The sequence below is a fragment of the Lissotriton vulgaris genome, chromosome 6 (assembly GCF_964263255.1).
Source record: "Lissotriton vulgaris chromosome 6, aLisVul1.2, whole genome shotgun sequence".
NCBI classification, from domain to species: Eukaryota; Metazoa; Chordata; class Amphibia; order Caudata; family Salamandridae; genus Lissotriton; species Lissotriton vulgaris.
Window position 1 is genome coordinate 458624589 of NC_141694.1, and position 12771 is coordinate 458637359.

Genomic DNA, 12771 nt, shown 5'->3' on the forward strand with positions numbered 1-12771 from the left:
ACACTGTGTGACATCAAGAAGAGGTGGCAGGCCCTCAAGACCTGGGTGAAATACCGTGCCAACATGAACCGTGAGGCAGCCCAGAGGACTGGTAGTGGTCCTCCCATTCCTCCACTAACATTCACTGAATGGGAGGAAAAGGTGCTTGCCATACTGCATCCAGAGAGTCTCACAGGAATAGCCGGGAGAGTGGAGGCTGGTAAGTACCAACAAATGTCTCCAATCATACTGCCATGTACTGTATTGCACAACTAGAAAGCTACACTACCTAGACCTAAATGCACTTATGTACAACAGACTCTTCCCAACACACATATCTACCATGTCCTTCCTCTCATCGAACTCAAAGGTAGCTAGCAATATTTCCATGGGTCTATTTGTACAGGTAGCCAGCACTACAACTCCCACCAGGCACCCTTGTCCCACACCTGAGCAGGATGGAACACTCCCCCCACCCAGAACCATGTGGCAGCCATTTCATTGCTGTCCTCAAACTTATAGGTAGGTAGCCATTTCAACAGGGGAAGGATTTGTTAATAGGCAGCCAGCACTACAAATCCCACAAGGCACCCTTGTCCCACAGCTGGCAGGATGGAACACTCCCCCCACCCAGAAACATGTGGCAGCTATTTCATTGCTCTCTGCAAACTTACAGGTAGTTAAGCTGTCATTGCAGCCAATGGGAGCCACCATCATGGTAGTGCAATACAATTTTGATAATCGCGGTAGGTGTGCTCCTCCACTGTGGTCACAGGCATTAGCCAGAATTGAAAAATGCGGTATTGCGGTAGAGACCACCAGGCCCCTGCGGTGTGACACCTCCTATGCCAATGTCATTGCAGCCAATGGAACCACCATCATGGTGGTGCAAACATATTTGAAATTCGTGGTGGGCATGCACCACCACTGCGGTCACAGACATTGGCCACAATTGAAAAAGGAGCGATTGCGGTAGAGAGCACCTGACACCCGTGGTGTGACACCGCCTATGCCAATGTCATTGCAGCTAAAGAGAGCCGCTATTGCGGTAGTGCAATACATATTTGAAACTCGTGGTAGGTGTGCTCCACCACTACGGTCACAGGCATTGGATACAATTGAAAGATGCAAACCACCAGAGTACCACTGAAACAACCATAGGAGCCTTTAAATGTTTGTGAGAGAGCCACACTTGTCACTTGCATTCAGACACTGCTGCCTGCCATTCATCACCACCAACTGCTGCTGTACCTGTACTCTGGACCCAGTCATGGCTCGAACAGAGAACATCACGTCCCATCCCTTCACCACAGAGGAGCTGGAGGTCTTGTTGGATGAGGTCCTTGCCCAGTATGGGATGATATATGGTGCTCCAGAGGTACTGGCAAGTGTATGAGTAAATGTTTAAGAGTGCTCAGAATGCTCACATGATGTTACTGTACTGTAGTATGTGCCTGTGAGTGCAAGTCAATGTTCATGCATCAATATTTTGCCAAACAGCATGGTCTATAGATGACCTAGAACCTGTTGCACTTGAGTATGTGGGGAGGATGGCAACAAAAACGCTGGTTCAGCTCATTTGGAGCTAAAAAAACACACATGTTGTGTGAGACACTGCGTAGCATGCTGACTTCATGTCAATGGGGTGTATAGCCTTATTTCCACAGATCCCTGACTGCATTTAATGATGAAAAGGACATAGTGTGGTTTAGCATTGATACAGCCACAATGCTGATTTGAGACAACCAAACTCTGAACACATATTCCCTGTGCCATGTAATGTCATAGAACATTAAATATTAATAGGCTCTAATGTAGATTGGCTAGACGGTACAGAATAATGTGTGTTCTGCTGTCAAAATCACCCTGTGGAGATGTGTCCATTTTGCATAGCACTCAGAGCACAATGCCTGGATCCATCACTATTGGTGGTAAATAACCTCTGACACATCTGCTAAATGTAAGGTGGACATGCCATCCTTTTGTTGATTCCATGAAGTGTATAGTCTTGCATGTGTATGCACTGTTTCACAATTCTAATTGTACATGCATGTGATTTCTGTGATGGACCACATTTATCCTCAGTGTAAAGCCCTCTGGCCTACCCAGTAACTGCACAATGTTACAAGGACCCAGCATTAAAGGGACTTAGAAAAACATATATGTTGTCCACCATCATTTTTCTTAATGAGATATCATAGGCACGAGGAGTACATGAGACAGGACTACACCTTGCCACAAGAGTGTGAGAATGTAAGATCAGGGACCTAAATGACCACCATGACACATGTAGCTATGCAATGGTCAAGGACATCAAGGGGTGTGTAGTGTAAGACACAGTGAGTCTGACCACTACACATTATTTCCAGTGTATCTTATTTCATGCTCCCTCACATAGTGCATCACAGATGAGGCCCATTTTCACATTGGTTTCTGTGCTGGCACTTTGCATGTGTATGAGATGGGCATGCAGTGTGTCCATCATCATAGATGTATACATTGCAATGATATGGGTAAATCCAAGTGTACTATGTGACATGGTGTATGGGTTCTGCTCTCCAATGATGTATTAGTGTGCTATGTATTTTCATGCTCCTGTACTGTAACACAGTGGTACACAACACAGTGTTACAAACACTTCCTCTTATTGTCTCTCATTCCTACAGCTCAAGGTCCAGCACCCTTAGATCGTCTAGCAAGCTCCTTCTAACTGTACCTAAAGTTTGCACTGTCAGAAACAAGCGGTGGGATGACATCTGCTGCCTCAGCATAAACGTCGCTGATATGTTGCTGGGGCTGGTCCCTTGAAGTTGTGTGTTGGTGCGCAGGAGCATGACACCACTAATGGCCCGCATCCTGGCCGTGACACAGCCAGAGCTGGATGGACCCTTGAGGGCCCAACAGCAGCAAGTTGGGGGTCAGTATTGTGCAAAGTGTGACTTTCCGTACGAGTGACTACATGAATCCCATCCCTGAGCAAGTGCAGACCTCTGTGATGTCTCTAATGTGATGCGATAGCTTCTAAGTAGCCTCAGTGTTGAGTGCAGAGGTTCTGTATTTGTACAACAGCTTTTTTTTCTCAAGTGTGGAATCCATGTATGTTGTCATAGCAAATCATCTTACCATGTTTTCTTCTTACATCTTGTGAATGTTGCCTGAACTGTGACCTTCCTACACAAGGACATTCATTGTGTGATGTGTGTAGCCCAGTAAAATTGTCAGGCTTGTGTGGGGTGTGTGTCTATCACAATAGTGCGCTCATGTGATGATGTGTAAGTGGCTAGAGAGATGCACCGATGTGGACTCAGGGAGCAGTGAGTTGGTAGAGGTCCCACCTTTCCCATGGGTCCTTTTTTCACAATGGTAGAGATGAAAGCACCATTGCAAACCATGTTACCCTAATATCAGCAGCATGGCATGACAATGTGTAATTTCCTGTAACAGGAAGTGCATATAGGTGCTGATGGGGTAGATGGTGATGATTGCAGTGATGCATTGGCTGATTTGAATTTACCGTTTGTGCACACGGCAACATGACTTGTGTGGTTGGACTCTGGGATAGAAATGCAATGTAGCTGAACCTGGCTATTGTGAAATTGTTTTGGTACAATGGTTGGATGTGATACATGGGTATGGCAAATTGTTATGTAACTTAGGTGTTGTACAGTAATTTGATAGATAATGAGGAGCAAATGTTACTCAGAGTGTCAGTCCTCAGTATGTGTGCATTGTGGAGGGCTGTCCATGTGCATTAGTGCATGATGTAGGTTTTGAATTTTTGATGTGTCCTCAATGTCATCAGTCAGCACAATGTAGGGATGTCATATTCCAGAAACTAGGTATTCTCACACATTAGCTGTCCAAAAGGAGGCCTCTGACTTTCTCATCTACAGAAGATACAATAATGCCTTGGATCAATGTGGGCCTGTCAGGCACTTGGTATGTGACATGTCACAACTTATGTAGGTCTTGCATTAAATTCACATTCTCATGTTATTGTGCATTGTCTATGTGACTACATTGTTAAATGGGTCTTATTTGCACTTCATTAACACATAAGATGTGTCCTTATGACATATTGTGGCGTATGAGTGTCACAGACATCAACTGACAATGAACAGCAGTGAGCATCATGTTAGTGCATTTAGAGATGTATGCTGTTCATATCCAAAAAATTGTTACATATACAAAGCTGACACCAATGTACAACTGTAGTTGTGCTTCAATGCCCAACATTGTGGATTTTAGGAGGTGATCTCCCTTGTAAAAGGATACATTTGACTTTGTATCAGTGGTGTTCCATGAAATATACTTCAATTGTGACTAACATCACATGTTTGGATGTGTAGCTATCTTACCTACAGGCACGTAGGTGTGCCTACAGACAATTGTATGTGTGGTTACATGTAGGCACATGCCCAACTATTTGGCTGTGTCAACGCAAAATGGAGCATGAATATCAACTAAGCATGTTTCCATGAATCACCTGATGATTGCACAAATGTGCCATATGCTGAAAGTACATGGAGTAGTTAAACATGGGAGTTTCATTCGAAGGATTAGAGTTTTATTGCATTTGATGTTTGTGAGTATGACACTTAGTGAACCTCTGTCTCTGTCTGTTGTAGCATCTACCAAGGGCAGGGAAAGACAGGGGCCCAACACTGCTGGGGAAGCTGCTGGCACGACTGCTACACAGGAGTTCAGGGACACAGAGGAGATCGGCGCCTCAGAGGGGGACAGAACTGCCCTGGAGGATTCTCGGCCGGAAACACCAACCTCCACATCTTCACAGTCCAGTGGGGACTCCTTGATTTTGGCAGGCACAGAAAGTTCAAGTTCTGCATCTCCTTCTGACACACTTCATCTAGGTTCCACCCTCCCAGATGCTCCCCCAAGGGCTGTCCGTGCCCACAGCCCTACGAAGGGTAGAGACTCCTTCCCCTCAGGCACCGCTGCCCCTGCCCCTGTCTCCCATGCTGCCTTCAGTTTGGAGGCCATAGATATTTGGCGGCAGCTGTGTGTGGGTCAGACTGCTTTCCTGAATGCCATAGGGCCATGGCAACAAGTTATCACAGGTTGTTGTGTTCATGGAGGGCATTCATTTGGACTTGGGTGGGCTACACCGAACTGTCCAGTCTTTGTCCTCCACCATGATGGCAGCCATTGAACAGTCCCAAGCTCCCAGTCCAGCTCATGTCCCTTCAGCAACCACCCTGCCAGTGCCCCAACCTTACCAGAGTACACACACACCAGAGCCCTCAGGCACCCAGTCATCCACACACAGCACAAAACAGCAGCACTCTAAGCATACTAGACACCATCACCACAGCACAAAAAGAGCACACATGACCGTAAGACAAAAAGACCATCACAGGACACTCAGGGACATAAGACAAAAACACATGCATCAACATTACATTCCTCTGAATCATCACCATCCAAGGGAACTCCCATCCCCACACCTGATCCCAAATACACACAGACACTTGTCCTGTCTGCAGTGAACCTGGTGCCTGCCGCAAATAAGCCCAAACACATTCCGAAGGCAGTTTCACCCAAAACTTTTACTCCCACCTACACCCCCTGATGCATGGACAAGAGAGTAAAGCGGGGAGTGTACCGCCACAACAGGAGATGCAGGGGAAAAGGTAACCCTGCCCCCAGCGTACCACAATATCCACCAAATCCCCACAGGAAGAGCCACCAGCACCTACTACACCTTTGGGGAAGAGTGAGGCTGTTGTTCCCACCTCACTTATCATTCCTGCCAAGACACTTGTAGAATATCCGATACCAAAACAATTGTGACTCAGCCCTCAACATTCACCATCAGCAACTGAGCCTCCACACAGCATGTCTCCACCTCCCTGTGCCACCACTCTACCCAGTCCAAGTAGCCCTCAGGCTCCCACATCCATGGATCCCTCTACCTCAGCCAGTTCTCTCCCTCCCAGGTCCAGTCCTCCAACTGGACCAGACAATCAGCCCCTTCCCAGCTCAACTTCGACCCAAAGTTGAAGCCATGTCCCCCTTCCCACCTCACTTGTCTGCGAGCAGTGCCTGGACTGCCCATTCGAAGCCCCCATTGTGTGGTGATTCCCTTGGCAGTGGACTGTGTTACCTATTTCATGCACATATGTACAGACTTTACTTTAAAATTGGACTGGACAATGGCTTGATGTTTTGCACTTTTGATGCCTATACATAGTTTATGTAATAAAGACTGTTACTCATGTTGTGAGCTTTGGTGGTGCCCTTGCTAATGATGCAGTGCAATGTATGTGTATATGTTCATTTGTTACATACTCTGTGTGCCACATTCATATTGGCATATACTTGATTTTCTTTTGCAGAGGTTGTCAGACATTCAAGCCACTTTTGTGCTTCTTGACTCAGAGGCTTGAGGGTGCAATGTATGCTGTCTGTGATGATCTACTCTTATCCTAATCATTTTATTGTCAGGTCTACAATTTTGTACACATGTCATGTTTGGATGCTGTACCACAACAGAAGAGAATTATATTCACATGATAACTTGTGAGGTAGACAGGGCCCATCATGTCTGTGGGATCTATCTTGATGTGTACACAGCAGTGTAGATGTGTAGTCATCTTGTGTAGGCCGGGCTACATCCTCACATGGGTACGTTTGAATATGTGTACTTGAGTAGTCATACAGTTTGATAGACATGTCATTTGATGAAGTGTTGTATTGATGTGCCGCTGAACATGACACCTACACACATGTATGATCCAGTTAATGAGTTCCTGTTTGTTTATATTATCAGACACCTGCTTTACATTGTGGGCACATGTAGGATTTGTTGGTTGAGAAATGTGCAGTGTGTCTGTATGATCTTGCAGTCCTGGGGTACACCTACTTGTTGTAGCTGTCATTTGTGAGTATGCAGAAGGGTTTTTGATGCTTACACGTTGTGAGTTACTCCTCTATTTGTTTTTGCCCTGTACACTCCTCACCTGTCCTATACTAATGTACATACCATTTCAGTCTAATATCTTCCACCCCATGCCTTGCCAGTGTGTGACCCTCCCCACCACTTCGTAGTGTGACAGTATAATTTGTGGAGCTGATCTGTGTCCACGACCAATGTTCTACGCAGGACTGTTTCACAATGTGTTATGTGCTATTTTGTTGCACTTGATTGCAGTCATGGTTGCTCTTGTACAGTGCAGATGTTCTTCTGGCACAGTCCTCTAGTGATGTTCCATACATTTTTTCTTTTCCAGAGTTGGTGATAGCTAAAGTGTAAGTCTGTTTGCTGAGGTAATGAAGCACATCCTAAGTATGATGTGATCTGTGCCCTGTGATGATTTGTGATGTTGAAGTTCATGGTGGAATTCTTAGATATGTGTGGTACGGGTTATTGTGGTGTTCACACACCGCTTACTGTGCATGCACTGCTGTCAGTGCGTGTTGCATTGTCCTTGCCTGGTGTGAGTCCCCGATGTCCAGCTGAGTTTGCTATGTAATGATTTTGTATGTGCATATGTTGTGTATTTGTTATAGAGGGATGCAGTCTTTGGCCTGTGTTGGCTCTTTCTCCTGACAGGTCCATGTGTCTGTAATATTAATTTTGCATGACCTTTCGTGTGAGGGGTTTGTGTAGCGGAATACACTCAGATGTGTGTTGGATTTGTAGTGTGTATTTCTTGTGTGAATGTCACATGCAGTGATGTGGAGTCTTGTTCATTAGCTTGTTTTGAGTGCGCAATTGTGATATAGTCTCCTATATTTGTACAGTCACTTGTCAGGATTGTGGAGGTGCATGCTTTTGCTACACATTGACACCATTCTCACTTTGTAACTGGTGGAGTGTCTATATCTGTGGTTGCAGATTTGTCTTATTGCACACAGTTAGTGTTCATGGTTGGCATTTGATCATGTATTTTTTGATTTGTTTGGATGATGGTGCCTGTGCAGTTGGCCAGAGTAGAAATGTTATCTATTCCAGTGCTGTCTAGGATCACATTGCCTATCCACTCTTTGGCTGCACATGACCGAGCTTGTTGGACTTCTTTTGATCTGGTTTGTGATACATTTGTTTGGCAATTGTTTTTGGATCAGTATTGTTTCAGATATCCCTCAGTGGGATTCTGACATTTGTAGATACACACCAAGGTGTGGTATTTGTTATCAGGAAAATCAAAGGACCTGTTTTTCACCTTTATCTGGTGTTGAGTAGTGAAGGATAGATGAGGGGTATGTGTGAAGGTCATACTTGGGTTTGACAGTAAGAGAGTGTCACAATGAGCCATGAGTGTTGTGCTGGTGGCATATACATGTCAATATAGTTTACAAAGATGAGGGGCTGGTCACCGTATGGCCTATGACAGTTCCTATCATCCTGGGCCAATGCATTGCTGTATCACAGGGATATTGCACAGATGTTACTTTAGTTCAATTTCCATCACTGTGCCACCCATGTATGATTTGATGGCCTAGGGGTAGTGTGATATGTGGTAACTGTTGCACGTCATATACAAATAAATATTTGCCATTGCTCCATGTTTTTCTTGCACTGTGCACCCCACTATAGGCTAGTTTAGTTATTATCATATAGTGCTGCTGACTTATGGTATGCCTATGAGGCTATGTTTAAGTGTGTGAGCTGCCTGGAGGACTTGACATGTAGTGTGAACGGTTCCAAGGTTGTTATTCTGCACATTGGCTCTTCATTTCTTGAATAAGTCCCTTTAATTCACATGAGTGGAAGGCAGGTTTGAGGAGGAGGGTTGTCATGAGTGTCAGGTCAGAGGTTCCTGCTGTCAAAATCGACTCTTCCTGACACGTTGGCATTCATTCACTACTTTGTAGTTGGTGCTCCCTTTGCTGAGGTAGAGTAATCATGTGTAGGTGTTCTGTGAGTTGGCAGTGAAGTCAGTGTTGTTGATGTACTGGACATTCTCCCATGGTGTAATTTATTGCAGGAGTCAAATGCACAGTGGAGCCTGCTTTGAGTTTGCTGTTTTAGCAGGAATTCCTTATTGTGTTGCATGGTGTGGGCTGCTATTATGTGATATGGTCTACCATTCTATGTGATGGGACTATCAATGTCTGCTTGGGGGCTGAGGTGATCTGTGATTGTGTGCCAGTGTTTTCTAATATGATGTGTCATCTACCTGGGCTCACTGTCTCATTCAAACACCTTGTTGGACTACTCTGAAATACACACACACACCCCGCTTGTTCTGCCCTCCTCTGTTCCACATTGTATTTGGACTGACCCTTATTTGTGTACAATGATAACTATTGTTATTTTGGAAGGCCTCTTGCCTCAACACACACTCATGTTAATATACAATTGGTGATGATCCTAATGAGATGTCACTATAGACAGTGTCCCTGTACATGATATCTTACTGCAGATATGTTGTGCTGAGTGGTGCTTCTTTTATGATACATGTGGTGTGAAAGTTGTGAAGTTGGTTTTGCTTGTCTGGGACAATATCCTGGAATCCTACTACATTGTGGGCAGGTTTTCCTGCTGCTTCACCGCTGTGGTGACATGGCCGGCACAACTGGGCTAGTTGCAATAATTTCTATGGGGATGGGTGACCCAGATCAAAGGTGACAATTTGTGATGTGCAACCCTGTGTACTTGGACTAGGGTATATGTTTCAATCTCCATCATTACCATCAAGTTATCTGATGTAGACAGGGCACTTATTTCTGCGTGACAGTTGTGTGTTGTTGTTGAACAGGGGTTGTATGCGAGGATGTATTATTGACTTACCTGCGTTGTTGACTGCGACAGCGTCTTATCTGGTGGTAGTAGATGAGTACAGCAGCAAAAGGGCTTGTAGAATAGGATCCATGGCAGCCAGGAACATATGGAGGAGTCTCAGACTCGAGTTTCTACTCTGCAGTAGTGCTTCCGCCATCTCCGAGAGGCTGGTTACTCCGCTGCGTTCTGATGGGCTAGTTGAGGCATCGTGATTTGAAAAAATCTTCTTTAATAAAGAACAACCATTGCTTGCACTACACACAAGGAGACAAATATTTGATGCTCCAATTGATGCAGAAATTGTGTCTACTAACGGACACATGGTGACTGTCCAGCACCCTGGGAAGTCTATTACCAGAGACTATCCTCATTTCAGGTACCTAACTAATCATTCATCAGATCTACCTGTTGAAGGAGAGATTGGGTCTGAAACATCAGTGACTGTTATTGCTGCTACACCATTGATGCAGATCATGGACATTGGTGATTGCACTTTCCAGTTTCCAAGAACAAGATTAGGTCAACCAAGTAAAGCACCAAAAAGATTGATTGTAGAGCTTTAATTGCATGTGCCTATCTATATATACTTTGTAAAAAAAAAAATATTTTTTGATTAACAGAGAGATGGAACCCTTTTGACTCCTGATGGACTCAGCAGAACTGTGACATAAGAGTTAGAACAGAATGCAATTAAGGCTGGTTCAGAATGTTGAGTTTGCAGTTACGTGCAGATGAATAAAGACATGTAATGCTAAGCTCCTTGTGTGATGTAATCATTGGCAGGAACCCAGGCTGAGGAGTATGCTGAACTATATTGTTAATACCATGTCCATTCTACCAAATCTAACCGTTGAAAATGTAACAAAATTATTTGAACATAAAAAACGTTAAACATTCATATTCACAATATCTTCTCTTGGATCTTAGGTGGTTTCATGCCAATTTTCTTATTACAGTTTTTTCTGTTTTTAGAATTTGGTTGTGGCACTTTTTAAATTGTGGTGTTTTGATTTTATTTTTGTTATTACTTGACATCTTGTCATGCATTAAGGCTACCGGTTCGGTGCCATATCTACCAGAGGTAGAGCCCAGGTTGAAATGATTAAATCTTGACATGACAGGATTTTAGGATTTGTTAACTGAGTATGACTTCGATCCTCTCCAATTATTGACCCATTTTCAAAAAGACACTAAAATCCAATTGCTGTTAGAAACCCTAGTAATTTGACAAAAAAGGAACTAGCTTTAGCACAAACAAAATTTGACCCAGGACTGTACAGTTTTCAAGTGAGGATGCTGTGATCAAATTGTTAAAATATAAATTTTTCATACTTTGCTGTTATAAAACATATCACGTATTTCACAATACAGATTCTTTGAAACACATTTTATAAAATATCCAAAATACTAGACAGATTTGCAGATTTTTGTCCCTGACTTATATTTCATTTCTTTTAAACACACTGCAATTCAGATTTGCTCACTTTCTATAAATGTAACTATATTTTTGGAGACAATTGGTGCCTATTTATGTTCAGGTTGTCTTCCCTAGCATTTTCATCATAAGCCTTTTGGAAAGTCACAACAATGGACTTTATTCAGAAAAGTTAAACTAAAAAAAGAGAAGCAACACAGCACATTCGAACAGTATTTTACCATTTGCCTATTTCATGAAGTAACTGATCACAGTCAGACAAGATAGTTTTTATGTCAAACAGAAATGCAAGCAACAGAAATTCACTTGGTCATTACCGCAAAGTGTGCTGGTACGAGATGATGAATAGGACATTTTTGCGATGGTTAAAAGAGGTGGTTGATATGGCCTGGCATGGCTAAGCCCTTTGCTCAGGAGTTGTCTGATAAATGACTATCAATACACTGTTTGGAATGCTAAACTGATGAGAAAGCAGCATGGGAGTATGTATAGGACTGTTTCCTTTCAGTGATATATACTCTAATATTGTACATTTATAGAAAATCTTACCTGTTATGTACACTTCTGCAAATAAGATAAGTACAGAACACTTCATATCAAGTTGTTTTTTAATTTGTGTTGATCTATTTGTAACTTCTTAAAATATGTCTTCCTTAATTTCTCTTTTAACTTACCAACAAAACCAGGGCGCAGAAACATTATTAAGCATTCACATCATCTTGGCAGACACTAAATGCCCCACAATGTTGGGACTCACAGTCATCAATATTTATCTCACAGAAATGACTTCTGAATCAATTGGTTCTAAACAAGAGGCAAGATGGCGTCGGTGTGACCAGAGCGACAAGCTGGGCTCCGTAAGACCTAACCCCTGTACTATATTTGATGCGGTTTGATGTTGAGCGCCACAGTTCCAATGTCCTGCCGTGTGGTACTGGGCATTGTGCTGTGCCGTACCTACAGTAGTCGACGGAGGCTGATGTCGCTGAAGAAATTGCTTAAATCTGTGTGCCAGTATCAGTACCGGTGAAATCCTCGGGAGAAAACCTGATGAACTTGGTGAACTGACGAATCCCCGGACAAACCCCAGCCGTGGAATACTGGAGTGAAATCCTGAAAAGATGATGATGATGGTTCCCTGAAGGAGACGGAGACAGAGACGGAGCTACAACAAATTACCACACAATAGACCTACAGACCTACAGTCCGAGCTGAGCTGATCTAAACTTACACAAATTTGAATCTAATTCTATAACTGAGCTGAGCTGAGCTGATTAAAACTGCTGGCTGTTTCAAACTGTCAAGATTATGAAGGGGCTGACCCTGACAACCCCCCCCCCCCGGCAAAATTTACAATCGCAACACATCTATTAAACCATACCATACCCTAAAAAAAAAAAGGCCGTACCTGAACCATAACTGAACCTAGGAGCTTGAAGCTCCCCCCGCTTCCCAAGACTCCGGGTCTGGGACTCAACTGCGGCTCTCTGTTCCCTGCTCCCGGCGCCCGGCTCTCGGCTCCTACCATCACAGTCACCGGGTCAACGGCTCCGCCGCCATCGGATCAGGTCTGGGGCTCTAGCATTCTGGGCACCGGAGGATCTCGGTG